The sequence below is a fragment of the Nycticebus coucang genome, chromosome X (genome assembly GCF_027406575.1).
Source record: "Nycticebus coucang isolate mNycCou1 chromosome X, mNycCou1.pri, whole genome shotgun sequence".
Lineage (NCBI taxonomy): Eukaryota > Metazoa > Chordata > Mammalia > Primates > Lorisidae > Nycticebus > Nycticebus coucang.
In genome coordinates, this window is record NC_069804.1 from 11,365,040 (window position 1) to 11,390,834 (window position 25,795).

Genomic DNA, 25,795 nt, shown 5'->3' on the forward strand with positions numbered 1-25,795 from the left:
CAGGAAGATAAAGGTATAGTTATTCAAGAGATCTCAAGGAAATACCATGAGAGAGGAGAGAGTTGCTGGGGGAGTAGGGGTGCTTATGGAGAATGGGCCTGGAAGGGGCCAACACTGACCCTGGCGGAGATGGAGGAAAAGGAGCCAGCACTACAGACTGCCACAGCAGGCAGAGGGAGGAGGACAGTCTGGAGCACTAGGTCAAGAGACCAGAAGAAGACAGAGTTTTAAGGGTTTCAGAGAATTCAGTAAAATCAAAGACCTCAAAAGGATCAAGCGGGATGAGGCTTGGATGGCCACCCAAAACTTTGACCATAAGGAGGGTACCCTAGGTCTTTGCAGCGTGGAGAAAAGCCAGATTGCCATGAATAGAAGATATGGAGACAGAGAGGGAAGAATATAAGCTGAGGAAAAGGAATATAAGCCTGTGGCTCAAAGGAGTAGGGCGCTGGCCCCATATACTGGAGGTGGCAGGTTCAAACCTAGCCCCAGCCAAAAAAAAAAAACTGCAAAAAAATAAAAATAAATAAATAAATATAAGCTGAGGAAAAGGATTCAGTGGCCAGGGAGAGAGAGCAAACAGCTAGTGTTTTGGTTTTTTTCTCTTCTGTCTCTCAAAATTATACTTTTATAGTCAGACAGAATGAAGTACAATCCCCTGGATCGGAGGTCAGCAAACTAGTGCTCCTGGGCCAAATCAGGACTGTTTCCTCTGTTCGTAGATAGAGTTTCGTTTGAAACACAGCCACATCCATTCATTTATGTATTGTCGATGGCTGCTTTTGCACCGCCGGGCTGGCTGTCTGGCTGGCAAAGTCAAAAATATTTACTATCAGGCTCTATAAAGAAAGGTTGTCAACCACTGTTCGAGGTCAACTCCCTTGATATAAAGATAAGCATTCCATTGCATTGTTAGGCCCATTTGCTTTCTTGTCTGACAAAACAGATGTGGTTACTTGGAATCGCTAATTATCTATTATATCCATCATCATCCACTGAATTTTAAGTACTATTTATACTATTTTAATGCAAAACCAGTCACCACTTTCTACTCTTACCGAGATGAATTTTTCCTCCCCACTCTGGTTACAAACCCCAAACTAAAGCTAAATGCATCTCTGTGCTTCACGCAGGCCTCATTTCAGGAATGTTTGTTGGGCACATTAATGCGGAGATGTGATTTAGCTTCATAGCTGTTTCTGCAAACTTAGAGATTTAAGATGTGATTTAGCTTCATAGCTGTTTCTGCAAACTTAGAGATTTAAGTGAAAAGGAAATACTTTTATTTCTGCCTCTGTCCTATTTTAGTGGGAATCAAAGTTAATAGCTCATAGTCTGGTTGGTAGTTCACAAGAAAGGGCGAGGTTGCCAGAAACTCAAAATCACACAGTTTCCTGTTTTTGAAGATGTATTTCAACAATCTCACTGAGGGCTTCAAAGACAAACATGGCTGTTTTCCAGGGCCAGACAAGCTCCAAGTGCGTTTGTTTGCTTTAGTGTTGGATGCTGAGGGCTCAAAGCACCCCCTCCATTGTTTTGTCTCTGCTCCTTGCCCCTGTTATTTTTTTTTGTTATGCCATTAAGATTCCTGCTGAAAATTAAATTAAGTTTCCTAATTTCCTCTTTGTTGATCCTAGCAACTAATTATAGAGAAATCAGAAAAGATTCACAACACTAGGGTATTTCTTAAGGTCATCACTGGCAACACACAAAGTTGGTGAAACAGAAGTTTTGGAAAGGGAAAGAGATTTGCACTGATTTTTCAACCAATATTTATGCATCTTGGCATCAAAATTCCTCCCATTTGCCCCTCTTGCACATGAAAAGGTGCCTCTTCCTGGTGCTATAATCTACTTCCCTTATCCTATTCTTCCCTGTTCATCCCCTAATCCCCTATGTTATTTTAAATTAGAGCAAAAGGCCTAATTAGCTCCAAGGCCAAAGTCACACTCCTGGACTACCCAGCATGCTATTGCTATACGCACTCACAACTTTGGCTTTGTTGTAGTGGTTGAAAATTCTTCCAAGTAACGTTCAAGACGGATAGATGGATAGTTTCTTTCCAAGGTGGGCCTACTGGGCCAACTCAGAGGGTCACAGCAGATTTTGACTGCATCTTTCAGTGCAGAATGTGTGGGGACCATCCGTGGAAGGAATGGAAAACTTGCTGACTAGAGAGGCTCCCAAGATCATTTGGTGTGAATTTGATTTCTAAAAAAACTATGGAATTGGCTTCTGCCAAAAACAAGGCTTCTGCCTCCTCAGCCATGGACTGAGACTCATTCAGCCATTATTAAAGTGAACGTGGTTGGTCTTTGGTCACAAAAAAAAATTGAAAATTGGACTCTTGAAGGCAAGAGTTAGTGGAGTCTCCATGGTTCAATATTAAATACTGGTAGACTCTAAGTGACTAGTAATCGATTATTTTAAAACATAAAGAGGATAGCAAACTTCTATGCGGTGTGGGGGCTTTAGACCCAGAGTACCTTAAAGGTTTCCACTTTGGATTTGGTGAGCATGTTGTTTGATTTTTAAATTCAAGACATTTGAGCCACCAGCCATGGACAAACATCCATAGATAGCTTTGCCAGGCTAGTGCCATTTCTTTAATTTGCCACTCCTGAATCTCCTATGAGAGAAGCATTTTCTTGGCCTGGCCATTCCTGTCTACATTAACTATCAAGATCTGTATAACTCAGAGACCTGATCTGGAGTTGTGATGCCGTACAGGTGGCCTCAAGAGAAAAACAGAGCTTTCTATTTATTTTAAGGTAAAAGGTGTTCAGCCGGTACTTCAAGAGAAGGGCCAGCTAACTCTGAAACCTGGTAACATCTTCCGAAAGTCCTTGAGCTGAAATGGAACACCTGCCCTTGTTGCGGTGATCACACCCATTGTAACTTGCTAAATATCTATCAACCTCTTAGTGATGTAGTTAATCACTAGCAGGTTCCTAAGATATTTTAGTTAAGAAGATTTTCTATATTTACCTAAGGCCATGCCAGCAATGTTTTTCTAAAGGTGCTTTATTCATAGAAGTTTGCTGTCCTCTTTATATGTTAAAATAATTGATCAGTAGCCAGTTAGACACTACTAGTATTTAGTATTGAACCATTTGTGGATCACCAGTTTATTCTGCTCAGATTTCAAGTGGGTCAGGATGCATGCATGCACTTGATCTTTGAATCCATCAGGTTCATCAACACAGAAGGAACTAAGACACAGAGATAATGTTTGGCCATTAAGATTCACCATAGCAATTCCCAAGATAATCTTAAAACATCATAAAAATCAAGAGATTACAACTTAGTCCCATATAATGGTAATTATATTTTTCTTCCTTCCTTCCTTCCTTCCTTCCTTCCTTCCTTCCTTCCTTCCTTCCTTCCTTCCTTCCTTCCTTCCTTCCTTCCTTCCTTCCTTCCTTCCTTCCTTCCTTCCTTCCTTCCTTCCTTCCTTTCTTTCTTTCTTTCTTTCTTTCTTTCTTTCTTTCTTTCTTGTTGGGGATTCATTGAGGGTACAATAAGCCAGGTTATACTGATTGCAATTGTTAGGTAAAGTCCCTCTTGCAATCATGTCTTGCCCCCATAAAGTGTGACACACACCAAGGCCCCACCCCCTCCCTCCATCCCTCTTTCTGCTTCCCCCCCATAACCTTAATTGTCATTAATTGTCCTCATATCAAAATTGAGTACATAGGATTCATGCTTCTCCATTCTTGTGATGCTTTACTAAGAATAATGTCTTCCACGTCCATCCAGGTTAATACGAAGGATGTAAAGTCTCCTTTTTTTTTAATGGCTGAATAGTATTCCATGGTATACATATACCACAGCTTGTTAATCCATTCCTGGGTTGGTGGGCATTTAGGCTGTTTCCACATTTTGGCGATTGTAAATTGAGCTGCAATAAACAGTCTAGTACAAGTGTCCTTATGATAAAAGGATTTTTTTCCTTCTGGATAGATGCCCAGTAATGGGATTGCTGGATCAAATGGGAGGTCTAGCTTGAGTGCTTTGAGGTTTCTCCATACTTCCTTCCAGAAAGGTTGTACTAGTTTGCAGTCCCACCAGCAGTGTAAAAGTGTTCCCTTCTCTCCACATCCACGCCAGCATCTGCAGTTTTGAGATTTTGTGATGTGGGCCATTCTCACTGGGGTTAGATGATATCTCAGGGTTGTTTTGATTTGCATTTCTCTAATATATAGAGATGATGAACATTTTTTCATGTGTTTGTTAGCCATTCATCTGTCATCTTTAGAGAAAGTTCTATTCATGTCTCTTGCCCATTGATATATAGGATTGTTGGCTTTTTTCATGTGGATTAATTTGAGTTCTCTATAGATCCTAGTTATCAAGCTTTTGTGGTAATTATATTTCAAATCAATATTCTTCTAAGTCAGTATAATCCATTCATCTCACTAATTGTGAGTAATAATTACTCACTTGAAGACTTTTCTGAATAGTCTACAGGCACAAGTCAACTTTTTCTACCGGGTGGCGCCTGTGGCTCAAAGGAGTAGGACACTGGCCCCATATGCTGGAGGTAGCAGTTCAAACCCAGCCCTGGCCGAAAAAAAACAAAAAACTTTTTCTACCTTCAACAATCACAGCACTGTTGATTTAAAAAGAAAAATTCCAAAAATTATATGGACTCCGGATAAGGAAATGACGGCTCACTCCTCCTCAGCCCCATTGCTCAAAGGGATGTTAACACTACCTTCTATAAACTTTCAAACATAAAAAAATATTTTTTGACTACTGTGTACTTATAAACATGTAACTGCTATCAGTTGGTTGCCTCCTCAGCAACCCCATGAGTGGAAGCGGATCAACTGAGATTTCTTTGTTTTCAAAAGATAGGATCATACGATGTACCTGTCCTTGCCTTTCTTTTAACTTAATGATGTACTTTGGGCTCTTTGTACATTATTACATCTGCCTCATTTCATGGTTGTACGGTATTTTATTGTATGAGATATTCTATCTTAACTAGCTCCTTCTTGATGGCTGTTTATGTTGATTCTGTTTTTTTTTTTCTTGGCTGATATAAACATTGTATGTTTGTATCATCTCTCAGTTGTTCAGATTCCTAAAAATAAAAGAACTGGATCAACTGGAGTCTATTTAAAAATCTGATGATCTGTTGCTAAGCTGCCCTCCCCCCAGGGGTCTCAGTGTATTTTACCTATGGCACATGAAAGTCAGTGCTAGTGTCTAGGAGGGGAGGCACCTGTGTTAACGGAGGTGTTACGTTCATTTGGAATAGAGCTTTTGCGCGCATGCTCTTCTTTCTCTGCCCCGCCTTCCCCTTTTTCTTTTATAGTCTCTGTGAACAGATTAGCAGACGTTTTCTATTTATAGCACTCAGTGACGAACTGCATGTGATGGTTATACTAGATTCTTGCCCCATCCTTGATTGTGCGAAGCTCTTCACATACACACCGCACTTTGATTTGTGAAGACAAGCTTGATGATTTCAGGAAAATAAGAGAAGAGAAGACAAATTCTTAAGATTGCTATTTAGAAAACTTTTGTGAATCTGCTTATCTGACATGTCGATGTAGAAGAATAAACCTTGTCTCTGGCATTATAGGTACTGATGCGAAGCCTGGCTCTATATTATTATTATTATTTGTTATTCTTCAGGACTCAGGTATCATCTGCCCATTGAATGGTCTTTCTGCAATGACACAGATCATCGGAATTGTTATTTATTTATCGATTATAGAATCCAACTCTGGATAACTCAAGCAAAAAAAAAAAAAGGAATAGATTGGAAGGACATAGGTAATTTATATAATTATCAGAAAATCAAAAGGTCAGGCTCAGAAAATAAGAATGTAGATCTGATGACCAAGAACAAAGCTAGATCATACTGTGCTCTTGCTAGGGCTTTGCTGCAGGCACAACCACTCCTGGGTCTCCTCACACCTCAGGCTTCTGCCTTCACCACTGCCACCAAGGGGGTCTCATTCCTGTGTCTCTCAAGGCAGAAAGTCCTAGGTGGGACTTTCTGATTGGCTGAGCTGAGGGCTTATGCGTAAGCCACAGCCTTAAGGAACACTGGAACAGGGAACTATCTGAGGTCCTTTGGCTTTCCCCCTGGGGAATCTCCTATCAGACACCCACACACTGGGGAGTTGTCTCAAGAAAGAGAGTTCAATGCCTGTTAGCTAAAAAACCCCCCAACAAAAATAAAGAGGAGAAATGAGAACTGATCACCACCCTGAGGTCTCCACTTCTGTTTCTGGAATGACATTATGATTTATTTATGCCTCTCTTTTTTAAGGCACCTCCTTAAAAACAGCAGATTAACTACTCAGCTCCTGTTACTAACATATTTAAAGGTTCTCAGCAATGGCAGTAAGGCTCAGATGTCACCCCAGTGCTTGCCTCTGGATGCTTTTGGACAACGTGTGATCAATCCCCCTCCATGTAATGGGAAGGCTTCCTCCCTACATTGCTAACTTTTGGGGACATGACTTTTTCCCCCAAACCCCTCCTATCCCAACCCTAACCTGGCTATTCCCATTTGCTTCCTCAACAGTATTCCAGAGCTCTGTATGCGTCATTAGGAGGAAGACTTAACTTTTCTTTCTGAATTTCAGGATCCTCCTTCTCCCACCTTTTCTTGCCCATCAAATCACTGCTCGCTGCCACAAATCGTGCATCCGGCCAGCGGGTCCCTCCTGCTCGCTCCGGGATCTTTGCACACGCTTTATCTGCTGCCCTAAATGAAAAGAAAGCACTGGATTTTGAAGGGAAAAAAAGATTCATATTTGTATCATTTTTGATTTCTTAGTATCCAGAAATGTGCAAATAGTAAGTCATTTTCTAACATTTTATATTTTCACATCTCTTTTATGAATTTTTCTTTTGTGAAAAAAGATGAAATAAAAGTACTTTGGTTAATTCTGTAAACATGTAGGAGAAACCAGCTATATTAGAAAAGTAGAGAAGCCCCTGCACGTCAGAATGCTCATCTGAAAGCTGAACGTGGGGCCGGGTAATTTCTGATTTCTTTCCCAACCGTAATCTTCTATACATTTTAAAGATTGTATGACTGGAAGTGGGGCTGGCAGAAGAGGGGACTTGGAGCAACTTTATGGAGCAGAACTTCTTTTTTTCCCACTGGCTTCATCTGAAAATCAGAGTCTTAAAAATGATATTCCTTTTTTTTTTTTTTTGCAGTTTTAACCGGGGCTGGGCTTAAACCCACCACCTCCAGCATATGGGGCCGGTGCCCTACTCCTCAAGCCACAGGCACCACCCTAAATGATATTCTTGAAGAAGCTTGAGGACAGATGAGTTCACCAACACCCTGTGAGTTAACTGTTGCAAACTACTTTAAGATCTGATACGTATTGGGGCAGTGCCTGTGGCTCAACGGAGTAGGGAGCGGGCCCCATATGCCGGAGGTGGCAGGTTCAAACCCAGCCCTGGCCAAAAACTGCAAAAAAAAAAAAAAAAAAAAAGATCTAATACATATCCCCATGGAGGGCTTTCTGCCTTTCAAATAAAAATCATAAGTGTGACAGACCCAATTCCTGTCCTGGACACTCACACTTTATTAAAATATCATAGCATTTATTATTTTCACGTGTGATAATGGCATTGCAATTACGTTTCTAGAAAGCCTCTATCTTTTAGAACAGGATTTCTCAATCTCAGCACGATTGACATTTTGAGATCATTCTATGTCAGGGGTAGGGGCTGTCTGTGCATTATCGTATGTGTAAAGCAGCCCTGGTCTCTACTAACTAGATGCCAATAGCACCTCTCCCCCAGTTGTGACAACCAAACAGATCTCCAGACGTTGCCAAACACCCCCAGTTGAGAAAGCACTGTTTTAGACACGCGAACTAACATATTTTCCAATGACAATTAGTAAGGCGTCTGGTAGTGGGTGGGGGTTAAGAATGTGGGTGTGGGTGGGGCAGGATTGGCCAGGGACTGATGGCTGTTGAGCTGGGCGATGGCTACTGGGGCCTTATTTTATTATCTTGACCACTTTTGTGTATATTCAAAAGTCTCTACAGTAAAAAAATGCGAGAACGTTGTCTTAACACATCAGTGGCATCAATTTTAAATCCGCTCCCAACACTGAGCTTGCAGAGTGTCTTGATCTGGAAAAAATATTAGTAGCTGAGGAGAGGGGAAGTAGAATGCTATTTATGCTCTCGAATTTTTTGAACATTCTGGAGATACATTAAGTTTCGAATCGTTAAACAGAACTGTTAACCGGCCTTGCTGGGTCGAGCCATTCTGCACACACCAACATGATTGTTTACTCACTGGTCATCTGGGCCGGCTTTAGCCAAACTGAAGTCTGGGCTCCATGACGTAGGGAAGACTTTTGTCCTCCTGGTGGCCAGAAGACTCTTTATTTTGACCATCTGCTCTCAGGGTTGATGCTTAGGGACAGGTTTCCCCCTTCCTAGCCACGTGGGCATCGAGGTACACACTGAGAAAGGTGGGTGGATTGCCTGAGCTCAGGAGTTCAAGATCAGCCTGAGCAACAGTGAGACCTCATCTCTACTAAAAATAGAAAAACTAGCCGGGCATTGTGGTGGGTACCTGTAGTTCCAGCTACTCAGGGCAGGGGTGGGGCCTGAGACAAGGGGATCGCTTGAGCCCAGGAGTTTGAGGTTGCTGTGAGCTATGATGCCACGGCACTCTACCCAGGGCGATTGAGTGAGACTTTGTCTCAGAAAAAAAAGAAAACTGCAGCTTGGCCCTGGTAGCTCAGTGGTTAGGGAGCTGGCCACATACACCGGGGCTGGTAGGTTTGTACCTGGCCTGGGCCTGCTAAACAACAATGACAACAACTACAACAACAACAAAAATAGCCAGTCATTGTGGCGGGCGCCTGTAGTCCCAGCTACTAGATAGGCTGAGGCAAGAGAATTGCTTAAGCCCAAGCATTTGAGGTTGCTGTGAGCTGTGACGCCACAGCACTTTACCAAGAGCAGCATAGTGAGACTCTGTCTCAAAAAAAAGTGCATATTATAAAAAAAAAAAATTAAAGCGATCAAGGCTGTTCCTTTAGACTAAGGAATTACTTGCTTTTCACATTTTGGGGAGTTAGCACGTAGCTCCGGGGACATGTATCAAATACTGTTTCCCTGACAGCTCTCTGACAAAGCAGTTCTGAAAGGACAGGACTATGGGTGGGGGGAAGGGGGATGGGCGGGGGGGGAAGGGGGATGAGCAAGGGGAAATCTGGGTTATGCCCCAGGTGGCAGCTGGGTGGATCCTGGAGGGACTCTGAGCCCTAGACAGTGGATGCTGCTGCTGGGACCTGAGTGAAGATCCCCAAAGAGAGATATGCTGTTTAAGAATTATTTCTGAGCTAGGAACCGCCTGACCTAAAGTCATTGTGTTAAATTGAATGTGCTCCATCCGAGGGAGGGCATGATCCTTCAAGTTGTCTCTTGTGCTATTAAATGTGTTAAAGGCTCCCAAACTCTCTGTCCCTGTGAGATACTTTGTTTTTAACCCCTCTCCCAGATGGCATGCTGATCTTTCTGGTGTCATTTCAAATCTGGAAGTGAATCTGGTAGCTCTCTTTGGTGCCAGAATTTTCTCATCAAATGAGGTTACAGTACTCCATACTTCCATGCTTTTTATTCAATCTTTGATGTTTTCTTTTTCAGCAAGCAAATTATTCTGGCTTTCATACAAATGCTGCTTGGAATCAGAGCGAGGGCTCCTTCCTCGCTCCCTTGCAAGGCTGGCCCAAGCACAGTCTGCTTTGGAACCAGAGTAGTCTTCAAGTTTCTTATGTCAGAATCCCCCAGAGTATGAATTAAAATTGCAGTTTCTGGTTAAATCCCCGATCTTCTGAATCTGAATTTCTTTTCTCTCGCTTTTTCTTTTTTTTAGACAGAGTCTCATTTTGTCACCCTCAGCAGAGTGCCGTGACATCACAGCTCACAGCAACCTCCAACTCTTGGAGCGATTCTCTTGCCTCAGCCTCCTAAGTAGCTGGGACTACAGGCACCTGCCACAACGCCCGGCTATTTTTTGTTGCAGTTGTCATTGTTGTTTAGCTGACCTGGGCCAGGTTCGAACCCACCAGCCTCGGTGCATGTGGCTGGCGCCGTAACCACTGTGCTAACAGTGGGGCCTAGCAAACAGGGATTCTGATTCAGACTGAGTAGGGGAAGTGTGGCCTCATACCTTCACCCCACAGCCTCCATAGTCAATCTTTTTGTATCCTTATCTGCTTTCTGTCTCGTCCACCCAGGAGGCTCCCTTCCCAGATAGGCATCCTCCATGGTGTCATCCAGCTTGCTTTCTAAGACATGGAATGAAGATAGAATCTTGACGTGTGCTTTGGGGTGAGAGGGGAGAAAGTGGTTTTATTTGAGGCCCAGAGGTTGTATCTTGAGCCTCAGAAGGAAACTTAAGATGAATCATCCAAGGAGAGGATGAAGAGGTTGGCTAGCCTGAGTTGATAGAGAGAGACAATCTTGTGAGTCTATCTAAGTTCAACCATGCTCTTGGGTCAATAAATATTTGCAGAATGAAACCGATGATTTATTGATCTTGAAATAACCAGACTGGTCACTTTTATTATCTCCCTGGATACAGTGTCTGCCTTTGAGATCTTAAACTTTATAGCACTCTTCAAGCTGACTTACTCTGACCTTGATTACTCTTATTTTATGAATAATTTCAAGAAGATTGATTATCTGATTACTCAGGCCACTGGAAATGGGAAGCAGCTGATCGGAAGCAATTTGCAAGAACAAGGGGCTATACAGACCCAGGCACGAGACAGAGGCAAAAATTGACAGAACTTAGAGTTGTGAAAAAGGTGCCTATGTGGAACTCATCATTCCCTGATCATGACAGCTAAGTAGGTGAGAATGAAAAACTCAAGCACTTCTAACATTAAGACATTACCTTAAGAACCTTCTAGTACTTATAAAAGAGTAAGCCACTGTTGGTCAAGTATAATGGCAACTTGGGATGGAGAAATAGAGATAATGAAAGGTGAAGAAAGGCTTTACCCGGTCATGAGACTCAGTCAGTAATGAGGCGGGGGCTGGAATTAAGTCCCAAACAGTTGTCTCTGAATTTATAGATTTTGTTTTATAAAAGGAAAATTACAGCCTAAAACCCTACATTAGCTTCTCTTACATTTGACTGACCTAAATTTCTTTTAGCTTTGGCTGATTATCAAAGCATTACATTAGCAAAATGCTTCCCACTGGTGTACAGACATTTAAGCTGGAAATACAGTACTCAAGTAATTAGAATCAATGTTCCCTATGCAAGGATAAGTGATAGCTCAGATGTTTCTCTGCATATAGGGAACAGATAAAATCAAGTTCTGGCATAGTTCTATAGATGTTAGCTAATTGCAGACAATTCCAACGATGCGATTATAAGGTACAGGATGTTAAAGTCCAAATTCTAAAATAAATTTGAATACTATTATGCCTAATTGTGTAAACCTTATATTTGAGGTTATGCTAAAACAATAAAGTTAGTGTTTATTGTTATCTGAAGAAATGAACTAAATATGTAAGGCAAAAACATTGTGTTAGATAGCATGGGGTACCTATGCAAATTTTATCTTAAGAGGGGAAAACACAAAGGAGAAAATGTGGTAATAAGAGCTAGGGAAATTATTAGCAATTACTAGCCAAGTGAGCTTAAATTTTAAATCCTAAATAGGAATTTACAAAATTCATTCATGTTGAAAAACATCTTTCTCCTGAACTCCGAAGAGGCCTGAAGCCCTCTCTGCTTTTGAACTCTTCTACTAATATTTCTTGAGGCAGGCCTCACTGTGGGCAAGGCTCTAACCTCCCCTGAGTCTCAGTTTCTTCATTTACATAGTAGAAATATTATTGCTCACCATAGCACAACCTCCTTAACGTTAATGATGATGACAGTGACTCCCAAATTCCAAACCCATCTCTAAGAGGATCTGTAACATTTGAATCAAGTACTAGGATGTTAGATCGGGGGAAAAAAATGTGTCCAGTTGCATAGTACCATACTCATTTCCTAGGAGAAGAGGAGTCTGAGAAATTGGGTGGCTTCAGCACCTCTTTTTACCCATTTTCTGTGGTTAGAGCCACAGTCAGAGTATGTCGCCTCAGCTTTGGGAGCTCCTTCAAGGCAAGGGTGCACCTTAACCATCTTGCTGTCCCTCTGTACTTGCAGAGTGCCAGGAACATAGCAGATGTTTGTTTGTTGAATGAGTTGTTAAAGCAAGTCAGAACAGGAGTGCCCCCGATAACCAGACTCCTAGCCAGCCCCCCTTTCAAGTTTATAAACATTCTTGACAAATATTCAAGTTCAGAACATTCTGGACTCACTGAGGGATTTGTCTCAGAGGCATCTTACTGGAACACGATGTTTGAATTCCTTTGCTGAGAGTCCTGGCTGCGGGGTTCTGCAGGTCCTGGCCAAATCCACACAGACATGATCTGTGTCCTTGGGTCTCCTCCTCCCCACTGTGGGTCCCTTAAGGAACATGCCTGTCAATCAGTCATTTTTATATCACTGAGACTAGCACAGTGCCTGGTGCACTATGGTGGGTCTATGAGTGTTCATTGGCTGAATTAATTGGAACAGTAAGTGGGCACCTTTCCCAAGTTTTGTACCTGGAGGACTCCTTCAATCCTCCCAACGGAGTTCTGATTATTATTCCAGTTGTATGGATGAGAAAACAAGCATAGAGAAGCTTGGAACCTAATCCAAAGTCACTCATTAATTAGAAAAACAGGGTGGCACCTGTGGCTGAAAGGAGCAGGGCGCCGGCCCCATATGCCGGAAGTAGTGGGTTCAAACTCAGCCCCTGCCAAAAACTGCAAAAAAAAAAAAAAGTAATTAGAAGATCAGGGATTTGAACCATGAAAGAGACTTGGCTTAAGAGCTGACCATAGCAGTGATTCCCAAAGTTTTGGTCTCCCACCTCATTTATACTCTTAGCATTAATTGAGCAATTCAAGGAGCTAAATCTCTCAAAATTTATGACAGTAGAAATAAAATTTGGAAAATTTAGAAATATTTGTTAATTAGTTAATTTAAACATAACAATATTAAGTCCTCTGCATGGACTTAATATTGACCTAATTTTATTTGTATTTGTATTTGTATTTTTTTTTTTTTTTTGAGACAGAGTCTCACCGTCACCCTGGGTAGAGTGTCATGGCGTCGCAGCTCACAGCAACCTCAAACTCTTGGGCTCAAGTGATTCTCTTGCCTCAGCCTCCTAAGTAGCTGGGACTACAGGCGCCTGCCACAATGCCTGGCTACTTTTTGTTGTTGTTGTCATTGTTGTTTAGCTGGCCCAGACTGGGTTCGATCCCGCCAGCCCCGGTGTATGTGGCTGGTGCCCTAGCCACTGTGCTACAGAGGCTGAGCCCTAATTTTAGTTTTTAAAAAATGTAGTCCTTAAAAAAATGTAGTGAAGGGCGGCGCCTGTGGCTCAGTGGGCAGGGCGCCAGCCCCATATGCCGAGGGTGGCGGGTTCAAACCCAGCCCCGGCCAAACTGCAACAACAAAAAAAATAGCTGGGTGTTGTGGCGGGTGCCTGTAGTCCCAGCTACTCGGGAGGCTGAGGCAAGAGAATCGCGTAAGCCCAGGGATTTGGAGGTTGCTGTGAGCTGTGTGACGCCATGGCACTCTACCGAGGGCCATAAAGTGAGACTCTGTCTCTACAAAAAAAAAAAAAAAAATGTAGTGAAAAGAGTGGCAATGACTTCCGTTGTTGCAAATCTCTTTAAAGTCCAACTTAGCAGAAGACAGCTGGATTTGCTATCTGCTGTGTATTCAGTCCCTTGACATACGTCCTGTACCTTCCAGAAAACTCCACTGTAGGCTTGTAAGAGAGTGAGACAGAGGAATGCAAATTGTGTTTCGGTGGTCCCCAGGGGTCCTCCTGAGTATGGCTTGAAGCATACCTAACTTCCTCTCTGCGTGAGCCCTAGGCTGGCACAGGGGACCCCAAACAGGAGAGTCCGCCTTCCGCGGGGCCTGAATGCTGTGAAGGTCATGAGCACATTCTGTTCTGGCCTCGTGCAGCTTGTGATGGGCTGTAGTCTCAGGAGCCCTCACAGTCTGCGTGGTTCCCTGTGCTCTGTGCCCTTGCTTGTGCTGGACTCTGCCCTCATGGCTTCCTGGAGGCTCAGGCTGGACTAAGTGCCCCCTCCTCAGGGCTCTCACAGCAGCCTAAACAGAGACTCCATATACAGGAGTGTCCCCACCCCACGCTGTGTGTTCCCTGAGGGCAGGGATTTAGAATCAGCCTTCTTCGCAGTTCCAGCATTGAGGGCACACTTATGGAGCAAAACTCTGGAGAACGTGGGGATGGAGGAGAAAACTTTGACCTGAAGATGAAGAGAAACTTCCTGGAGAAAGGGTCTGAGACAGAGGGAGCAGCTTCAGCTGCGGTCGGGGACTCTCCTGCAGGGTGAAGGAGGTGGTAGAGGGGGTTGGAGGTTCCATAGCACAGAGGCTGGTGTGGGAGACAGAGCTGGGAAGGAGAGAGAGCAGAAGTTGCCTGCCTGAAAGGAGCTCTTTCGATCCCAATCCCTGTGAATTTCAAAACAATTGGAGGGCAAGCGATGTGGCTGCCTGGCTGGTGCAGGCAAAGAATACGCAGCGCCTTTCAGGTGACATGAAAGTGCTTTTCCTGAGCAGCTGTCAACAGACATCACATTTCAGGAGCCTTCTGGTCCCGGAGTGACTGCTAGCTGGGTTCTGCAGAAGCAAGGTCTTAAGTAGAGAAAAGCTCACAGCCACTGGGCTGCCAAGCCGGTCTGTTCTCAGGTAGTAGGCTGTACCCTCACACAAAACAAGGGGCAGCAGTCACACACTGAGCCCCGTGACTGGGAAGCGGAGCACTTAAGGAGGCAGGGGTTTATTTTTAGCCAACAGCAAGAAACATGCTTTCCCCCTTGTTCTTCACCTACCATTTGACTATTTTTATTACTCTGGAGAAAGGCAGAGCCAAGAATTTCTTGCAGGCATTATTTCCCAGCAAGTGTCGCATTTTAAAATATATAGAAACATCTTCCCCTTAACCTGTTTATTCTAGACATTCAACTTGGCATCATTTAACAAAGTAGGATTATAAATTCAGCACCATTTTTAAATTATTGTTAGGAAAATGGTGCTCATTGAAGAATTTGAAAGCACAGAAGAACAAAAAGGAGCAAGAAAAATCTCCCCTTTCTTAGAATTCCAAATACCAAGGTCTTTATCCCTGGGTGGTGTAAACAGCTGCCATGGATTTCTTGTCTCCCGGTAAGCACATGCTGTTCAGCCAGTGAGAGGTGGAGGCTGTCTCTTCTTGAACTTGGGCTGATGTCTTGACTTGCATTGACCACTAGAAATCTGCAGGAGTGATGCTATGCCAGTTCTAGGCATAACCGTAGAATTAGTGACCTCAGCTGATGCTCCCTGAGGCAGAGAACTACCCAGCTGAGACCAGTCTGTCCACAGCATCATGAGAAGTGATAAATAGTTATTGTTTTATGACACTAAGTTTTCTGGGGTTTGTTATTCAACAGCAAGTGATAACTGAGATGTCCCATTCTATTTTAAAATGTTTTCTTAGTATCTTTTCTCAAAGCCTTTTTAGCAGAGTTACACTCATAGGATAAATACAATTGGTTTTTAGCACATTTCCCATCACATTGTAGGACATGCCTCTTTGCATTTTATTAAAAGTGCTAGGAATATTTTTAGTGACTACACGCTGTTCAATTGCAGGGAGGTATTGTCATCTGGGCGAGTCAGATCCTCCCTGCCAGGAAGGCAGAATTGGGACAAAGTGATTCTGGTCAATCTTTGTGACTTGGGTGGCCAATTAGACACTGCAAGCAGAGAGAGAAAATCAGACAGAAAGAGAAAAAAGAAAGAGGTGGGTGGAGAGAGAGGAGAGAAAATGCGGACGATGCTGCCCACGGGGAGTATCCTTGGAGTCTGTCGATCTTCGAGTTCCAGCCCTTGCATTCCATAAAACTTTTGAATATTTTGTTCCAGCTGCCAGTAAGAAGTCTGACTGTATGCAGACACACCGTGCTGATGTGGAGAGGCCCACAGAGGAGCCTCCCCAAGTTCTGTGAAATACTTGAATACTTTTTTCCAATACATTCTTCATTTTATCTTAAACCACTTGGAGACACTTTTGTTCCTTGCAACCACTTTATTGTTTAAATTTGTACAAATTTATGGGGTACATGGGACATTTTGTACATGGTATATAATATGTAGTGTATACCTTTTAACCCACTTCTGTCCATCTTCCCTCCTCCACCTGATTCGCCCTCCGTCCTGTTATCTCTTTTTCCATTCTCTCTACCTCCCTGCTCGCATTTTTTTAGCTTCCACGTACAAGGGGGAAGAAGCAATATGTGTCTTCTGTGCCTCGGTTATTTCCCTTAAGGTAATGCTCTCCAGTTTCATCACATACTTTTTGAATGAGTATTTCTTGAATAAGGCCAGTGGTTTCAAAAGAAGAGCAGAAAGGAATATCTTGGAGAGGGAGGGAGACTTTTTCTGGAGAATGAAGTTGCCTCTGTGGACTTCAATTTCTAGATGATGACTCAGCTCTGTAAGTTGGAAGTGAGCTGTTAAGAGACTGCTCGTGTTGAGTAATTCTAGTGACGGGTGTGCATTTTATCTATAGATTTCTACCATTATGGTCCATTTCCGGTGCCGAATTCTGATTCAGAAAGGAATGGAGGACACAAACCATGTGGACCCCTGGGAGAACAGTGCCAAATTCTCCACTTGTAAAATGGGAACATTCATATTTGCTACCTCACTACACTGAGTCTGTGATGGGAGTTATTGATTCAGTGCTTCAAATTCAGTCATGGCTTGTGAAGTTAAGGACATCTGAATATTTTATGTATCTCAATAATTAAGTATGTAAGTATACACAAATGTACCTTTACATTTTGATGGATTGATGATATTCAACTTACTTGTAGGAAATATTCTTCTTCTTCTTTTTTTTTTTTTTTTGAGACAGAGTCTCACTCCATCACCTTGGGTAGAGTGTCTTGGCATCATCACAGCTCACAGCAACCTCCAACTCCTGGGCTCAAGCCATCCTCTTGCCTCAGCCTCCCAAATACTGGGACCACAAGCAAGTGCCACCACGCGCAGCTAGATTTTTTATTTTTAGTAGAGACGGGGTCTCACTCTTGCTCCGTCTGGTCGTGAAATCCTGAGCTCTATTATTGTAGGCTTTCTCTCTGTTGAAGTAACTAACACGTTTTTCATTCATTCACTTATTCATTCATTTCTAAAAGTTCTTGAAACTGTTAGGGACTCTTTATATGCATGCAAATACATTCTTCCACCATTGTGCTGTCAAAATAGGGCTTCTAGTGAAGGAAAACCAGTCCGCATGCACGCCAATCCTGCTTCTAACAGACACCAGGCCAGGCCCTTTAGAACTTTTACACTCACATTTAGGTGGAGAGCTGGGCTTTTAGAGAAAGGTCCTATAAATTAACCCATAGTCTATAAAAATTAGCCTAGTCTAAAAGAGGTTTATTAAGCAATTTTCACTGCCACTGCATTCTATTTCAGGCAGTTTGTGGAGATAAGTAGATCTTTATTGGGAAACACCATAACATGATCATTAGCTTTCACATCATTAAATATCTCATTTCAAGGGCAATTGTGCTGGACTTTGCATTTAACAGAAAATAATTGCAGAAAAACGTGCCATACACACCATGATTTCAGAGGCCTCAGCAACATAAAAGGTAGAAATAAAAAGTGACATTTTCCTTTTGTGTATTACTTGAAAATTATGCCATGGAAATTTTATAGGACTAATGAATAGATTGGCTTACTTATGTCAGATGTTATATGAGCGTCAAATTATCCAATTTCTCTTTGATTCTTTTAATCTGTTCCTCATAAATGGATGATGCTTTTTGCTGCCAAGTTTTGTTTTTATGGTGATTGGCAGCATACTATTGGAAGAATTGCTCCATTAAAATAAGATTATTTTTAGATGACTGTGGTGGAGACACCCTCAGGTGACTGGCATCCTTGTATAATTCTCTTCCCTTTAGCACCATTGGAAATTGACTTGCATCCAGCCAATAGAATATGGCAAAGGTGATAGGGTGTCACTTCCTTGGTTACACCATGGAAGATTCTATCTCAGAGGCCCGGAGTGAGAGACCCTCTCTTGCTGGTCTTGAAGGAGTGAGCTGTTATTCTGTGAGAGGGCCCTTGACAAGGAACTGTGGGCTGTCTTGAGGAGCTGAAGGTGGTCCCTAGCTGGCAGCTAGTGAGAAAAAAGGGACCCTCAGTCTTATAACCTCAGGGAACAGAATTCTACCAACAACCACATAAGATCAGAAAGTCCCCAAGCTTTGGAGGAGAACTCAGCCCAGCAAACACCTTGATTTCAGCCACTTGAGACCAGAGCTGAGACTCCAGCCATGTCATGCCCAGACTCCTGACTAACAGAAACTGTGAGATAATAAATGGGTGTGATTTTTTTTTTTTTGCAGTTTTTGACCAGGGCTGGGTTTGAACCTGCCACCTCCGGTGTATGGGGCTGGCGCCCTACTCCTTTGAGCCACAGGCACCGCCCCAATGGGTGTGATTTTGATCCACTACATTTGTAGTAGTTTATTATATAGCACAGAAAGCAGCTACAATGTGTTTTCCATTCATTTCTATGATACAGTATTCATAAATTTATCTTTGAATTAATAATTCTCAAATTCTGTGGAGAACCAGTATTTTAATCTCCAATCTATCATGGAAAGATGCTTTCATAAATGATTTATTAGAAAGACTAAATTAAAAGGCATAAAAAAATACAAGCCCATGGGCCAATAATCTCATAAAATAAGTTATTACAAAAAATAAATACATACAAAATGCAAGCCCAAGAATTTTATTATTAGATTTGATAGACATATGGTTACTCTATCAAATTAGTGTAAAAGTGTCTAAACATTTGCTCTCAATTTACATGTCTCACTGAGGATGGGTAATAAAGAGTCCACAGAGGAGCACCCATCTATGGATCATCCACTGGATTATACTAAATCAACATAAAAATACCTAGTATTCATGGAGGTCTTGTTATGCTGGGAAGCTGTGTTCAGTCATTTTTGCCAATTACGTGCTGTTAATGTTCCTCCCAGTACTGAACTTTACAAATTCCCTCATTTCATGTGTGAATGAACTAGAATTAGTGGGGTGAAGTAACTTACCTAACTTGGTCACACAGACTAGTAAGTTGTGACTCAAACCCAGAATTTTTTTTTTTTTTTTGAGACAGAGTCTCACTATGTCACCCTTGGTAAAGTGCTGTGGCGTCACAGCTCACAGCAACCTCCAACTCTTGGGCTTAAGCGATTCTCTTACCTCAGCCTCCCACGTAGCTGGGACTACAGGTGCCCACCACAAGGCCCAGCTATTTACTTGTTGCAGTTGTCATTGTTGTTTAGCTGACCTGGGCTGGGCTCGAACCTGCCAGCCTCAGTGCATGGGGCTGGCACCGTAACCACTGTGCTACAGGCGCAGAGCCAAACCCAGAAATCTTAACTGTACATTATGATACTGTAGAATTCCTTTATCCGTCATAATAATTAAGATAATACAATGCTCAAGTTATGGAAAGGCAAAATAAAATCAATTTCACCTGGTCAAAATTCCTACAAAGTCCTACACGGGGAGTTTTCTGTGCTTTTGTTTCTAAAAATGAGATCCGTCATTTGCACCAATACGAGCGATAGAGAGGTAAGACATGGGCGAGGTCTGGAGGGAAATGAACCACGTTCTTGTTGCTCTCTTTTCTCAGAGTGGTGGTGCTTAGTGCAGCAGCAGAATCAGAGATGCGGAAGAGAGGAAAGCAGGTGTATCTGGGTGATTTATGCTCAATATACACTTGGTTTTGGCTTTCACTTCCTTCACTGAAGCCCGATAGAGGATTAAGAGTAACAGTTCCCATCCGAATTTCTGGGGAGACTTTTTACAACTACTGATGCGTGGATCCCGGCCTAAGAGATTCTGAGTCTACTGGTCTGGAAGAGGATCAAGAATGTTTCCAAGGCTTCTCAGGTGATTCTAAAGTGTAGCCAGGGCTGTGAAACAGATTTTAAAGGAAGATGAGCATGGAACTAGGTGCAGCTGAGTCACTTCTGCTCCACTGTTGATGCTGTCTTGCCTAGGGGCTGTGTAAAAGCCACATGGACCCAGCTTTTTGCTCGTGGCATTCACCTATGTTACATGAAGCTCAGGAAAACTTCTACCAGCTACTTTAAGTCTCCAGCCTCTGTCGATGTACGGCCTTATCAGCCTCATCTATTTCACAAAATCACATTCAATTGATTTTAGTGGTTTAAGTTATCATTTATTGTAAAATCAGAATTTCATTGTTATCAGCCCTCATTTGTGATTTTTGTCTATACTGGAAGAAATACTTCCATCATTTTGGAACTTTCCTGAGTACTTCAGTATTTTTACATTTTATGTTTAATCAGCTTTGACCTGAATTAAAAATCATTGAGCGTTTTTTTGTTGTTGTTGTTGCAGTTTGGCCAGGGCTGGGCTTGAACCCGCCACCCTCGGCATATGGGACCGGCGCCCTACTCACTGAGCCACAGGCGCCGCCCAATCATTGAGGTTTTTGTTTAAGAATTTTAATATGATGGGCCAGGTGTCGAGGTTCATGCCTATAATCCTAGCACTCTGGGAGGCCGAGGTGGGTGGATTGCCTGAGCTCAGGAGTGTGTTCTACAAGGAGTTCAAGACTAGCCTGAGCAAAGCGGAAACTCCCATCTCTACTAAAGAGAAAAACTAACTGGGTGTTGTGGTGGGCATCTGTAGTCTCAGCTACTTGGAAGGCTGAGGCAAGAGGATCACTTGAGTCCAAGAGTTTGAGTTTGCTGTCAGTGGTGACGCCATGACACTCGACTCAGGGCAGCTCAGTGAGACTATCTCAAAAAAACTAAAAAGACTAAAAAAACTAAAAAGAATTTTATATAGTTTTCCCCCATATTAGATTGGACATGATAGGTGGATTGAGACTTTAATTTCACAGCATGCTTGGTAGAGCCCCCATCTTATGAGAAGTTCCTTAAAAGGAGGATTTCCTGGAAGTACTATTTAAAGTATAGTGGTCTATGAGCCAATTCAGGATCTTCTGGGAGCTTGTTAGAATCACAGAATCTCTGGTCACACTGTAGACTTGTTGAATCCAGATCTGCATTTAACTGGACCCTTAGGTAATTCTTATGTATGTGTTGGAAGGGTTCTAGAAGCACTGAATGTTCAGAAACAACTGCAAATTGTGTTCCTTTTCCTGAAGATCCATGGTACATGTTACCACACAAAAGGTTGTGTTAGTCCAATGGTTAAAGAAAAAAAAAAAGTTTATGCCAATTTTCCCTAATGTATTTGGCTATAGAACAGCATGTTTTTTAATGTAGTACTTTTAAAACGCTTTTTATTGGCACATGACATACGTCACAATAATGCACATATTGTTGTGAATCATTTTCCATGGGTCACTCACCTTCCTGCACAGGTTATAATCAGAAGCACAGACTCTATTTGTTCTGAACTCTCAAGAATGTTTTCATAGTGAATAGCCTTGCAACACAGAGATAGGGTCCCCCTCCAGAGCAAAACTCAGTCTAGTACAGTGATTCTCAACCTTCCTAATGCCGCAATGTGTTTTCATTGTTAAAAAGGGGTCGTGACCCACAGGTTGAGAACCGCTGGTCTAGCATAATAAAGTACACTAAAGCCAGTCCAACATAATAAAGATGTTTCTTTCCACGGCAAAGGCTTAAGCAGGCTTATCTGCCTATTTTAAAAATATTTGGGTTCTAGCCGGGCATTGTGGCAGGCACCTGTAGTCTCAGCTACTTGGGAGGCTGAGGCAAGAGATCACCTAAGCCCAAGAGATGGAGGTTGCTGTGAGCTGTGATGCCACGGCACTCTACCGAGGCTGACAAAGTAAGACTCTGTCTCTAACAAAAATAAAAAATAAACTTTGACCTTTTGCAAAAAACAAAAAACAAAAAAAATTGGGTTCCCTGTACTTTCAGTTCTTCATCTATGAGATGAACCCACGGCATGTGCAGCATTCAGCTGGGACTCTTCATATTGCCCCCAAGAAACTTAGGGCGCAAGGGGCACTAATATGAACATGAAGCGCATATCTGTTCTGAATAACCAAGTCCTTTGTCTCTGACCCAGGACTCTTATGTCTTCTGTCAGCATCCATAAAACTATAAAAGGCTATCTCATCAGCTTTCTAGTAGAGTCAAATCTGAGAATCTTCACAGTTCTTGATAATTATATGGGATGACTTGGTGGAATTTTACAAACTGCACATAACGATGTAACTTACCAGTTCAGGAAAAACAAAATTACTAGTGCCCAGAAGGCTTCCACACGACTCTTTCTAGTCACTTTTATCATCAACTCATGTGGACTAACCAAGATCTCCTATGTATGAAATCACCTGTTTTCTAAACTGAGACCATTTAAGCTGACATTTGTCAGCACCTCGTATGAGTCAGGCACCCGCCACATGACTTTCCGAGTAGTAAAGAATTCATTCTCATAGCCACTCTCTGAGGTAGGAATTATTATACAGGAAATCCCCAGGTTATGAACGAGCTAGGTTCTGAAGGTTTGTTCTTAATTTGAATTTGTATGTAAGCTGAAACAGGTCCATTTACCTACTACCTGTAATAGCCTCCATTCATAAGTGTGAGTTGTTGATAAGTTGGCAGTTTGTAAATTGGTGGCTGGTACTCATTTTGTAGATGACAAATTGAAGCATGAGAGAGGCTCAGTGAATTGCCTCAGGTCACGAAGCTAGAATTTGAACCCAGGTAATGTGACCTCAGAGCTAGCTCTTTTTTTTTTTTTTTTTTTTGAAGACAGAGTTTCACTATGTCACCCTCGGTAGAGTGCCATGCTGTCACAGCTCACAGCAACCTCAAACTCTTGTTCTTAAGTGATTCTCTTGCCTCAGCCTCCCAAGTAGCTGGGACTACAGGTGTCCGCCACAGCGCCTGGGTATTTTTTTGTTGTTGCAGTCATCATTGTTGTCTAGCAGGTCTGGGCTGAGTTCAAACCTGCCAGCCTCTGGGTATGTAGCCAGCGCCGTAACCACTGTACTACAGGCGCCGAGCCAGAGCTAGCTCTTAATTCTGTCACCACCCTGGACCCCATGTTCTTAAAATGGCATAGACTACTTGCAACAGGAATAATCCCAGGAAGTATGGGCATGAACGATTTTACAAACACTGGCAGTCTCCAAATGTAAATATGCTGTGTTCCAAGCATCTGTTTATAAACCAATCATCTTAGTTATATTGTAGAAAAGATACTGAATGTAGTATCTGAAAACCCTAGATTTTAATCTTGACTCTTAATTAGCAGGTAGGTGACCTTGGACAGGTCACTTAAACACTTTGCGCTTCAGTTTCCTTGTTTATAAAATAGTAGAGTTTGACCAGATAGATGAGCATGCAAGTTTCTTCTAACTTTAAAATTCTATATTTTTGGCTCAGTGCCTGTAGCTCAGCGGCTAGGGAGCCAGCCATATACATACCTGAGGGGGGTTCGAATCCAGCCCAGGCCAACTACAACCAAAAAATAGCCGGGTATTGTGGTGGGCGCCTGTAGTCCCAGCTACTTGGGAGATTGAGGCAAGAGAATTGCTTAGCCCAAGAGTTTGAGGTTGCTGTGAGCTGGGACGCCACGGCACTGTACCCAGGGTGACATAGTGAGACTCTGTCTCAAAAAAAAAAATTATATATTTTTATATTGTATATTCTCCACAAAATTAACATTCATGATTCCAAGGTTAATATTCTAATATTTCTTTCAAGTAAAATGAACTTGGAAATTGGAAATACTCATAATAGTATCTCCATGGACTAGAACCTGACTTTATCACTGGTGGGTAAGTCATTTAATAGGTGTAAAGCTGTTTTTACTGTGGTACAATGAAAAGAAATAATATTTTCTGGGGCAGCGTCTGTGGCTCAGTGAGTAGGGCGCCAGCCCCATATACTGAGGGTGGTTTGAACCTGGCCCCGGCCAAACAGCAAAGAAAAAATAGCCAGGCATTGTGGCGGGCGCCTGTAGTCTCAGCTACCTGGGAGGCTGAGGCAAGAGAATCGCCTAAGCCCAAGAGCTGGAGGTTGCTGTGAGCTGTGACGCCACAGCACTCTACTGAGGGCGACAAAGTGAGACTCTGTCTCTAAAAAAAAAACGAAAATCAAAAAAAAAAATAATATTTTCCATGGAGAACCATGAGACTTGCAAACAGATATTTACCTATCATCTTTATGTTTTGTAAGGGGATATGTATTGTACGTATGGAAAAGGCATTTGTTACTTATACCCTCATGTATCCATCTATCTAGCCATCCATCCATCCATTCATTCATTCAAGAAACCAAACCCATTTATTGAATATCTGCTCCCTCCTTGCCAGGTACCATGCTAATGGTGGAGGTATAACATTAGAGTACAGTGTGATGGAGGTTTTGAGAAAGCCAATACAGGATGATCAGCAGGGGCGCCTAACCTAGTGGAGTGTTTTGGCGGGGGCCGCGGAAAGCAAGAGAGATTCCTCTGAGTAGTTGGTACTACAGCTGAGGCTTGCTGGAACAACACTGGCCAGGCCAGTGGAGCAGGGGTGGAGTGTAGGAAGGGAACACTGTCCAGGCACAGGATGCAGCGGGCTGAGGCCGAGGGGCACAAGAAAGCTGAATTTTTTTTTCTCAGTGGAGTCCATGTATTTGCACTTCTCAGAGGCACATTTCACCCAACAAGTGCAGGGGTAGGACAGGCGGCTCTGATTGTGGGATGGCGCTCACAGCTTTATTTTGCAAACTTTCAACCTGTGCCAAGACCTTTAAAAGCTCATTCCTTTAAAAGCTCCTCTCTTCCAAATTGGGGAAATCGGGGAGGGGACCCGATTCTTTGCAATTCCTCTGAGATCCCTTTTCACCAGCGTTTATGTATGGGTATGGAGCCAGCCTGTGGCCTCATCTCTCCCCTTGCACAGCCTCCCCTCTGCCTGCACCCAGCCAAGAGGGCGCCTGGCTATTCCCAGAATCACAGAGATAAGCCCTGAAGCCCGGCTTCTCTGGAGCTAATGGCGAGGGGCTGTTGAGGCCATCAATCCCACAGATTCTGTCTGCTCCAGCCTCCGGTTTCTTTGCCACAATTGGCAGGGGAGAAATCTGGAGAAGGCTCCCTGCTGGAAAATGGAAGAGCTTTCAGGTGAGTCAAGTGAGTTCTTTTTCACAGGGAGTTCTTTCTCCTGTGGCTCTTTGTTTCTATTTTATTTTTTTTTTTAGACAAAATCTCACTCTGTCACCCTGGGTAGAGAGTCATGGTGTCATAGCTCACAGCAACTCAAACTCTTGGGCTCAAGTGATCCTCTTGCCTCAGCCTCCTGAGTAGCTGGGACTATAAGTGCCCACCACAACACCCAACTAGTTTTTCTATTTTTAGTAGCGATGGGATCTTGCTCTTGCTCAGGCCAGTCTCAAACTCCTGAGCTCAGGTGATCCACCCGCCTTGATCTCACAGAGTGCTAGGATCACAGGCGTGAGTCACTGTGCTTGGCCTTCCTACAGCCTTTCTAAGCAGACCAGACAGTACAGAGTGGGAAGAAGGGGTCACCCAGAAGACCCCTAATTTTCCTTACCCACATGATATCTGTGACTCAGAACTGGCTGGTGATGGGAAGCCAGAGAGCCAGGCGCTCTTTTCAAACTCATGGAGAGACTTTTGA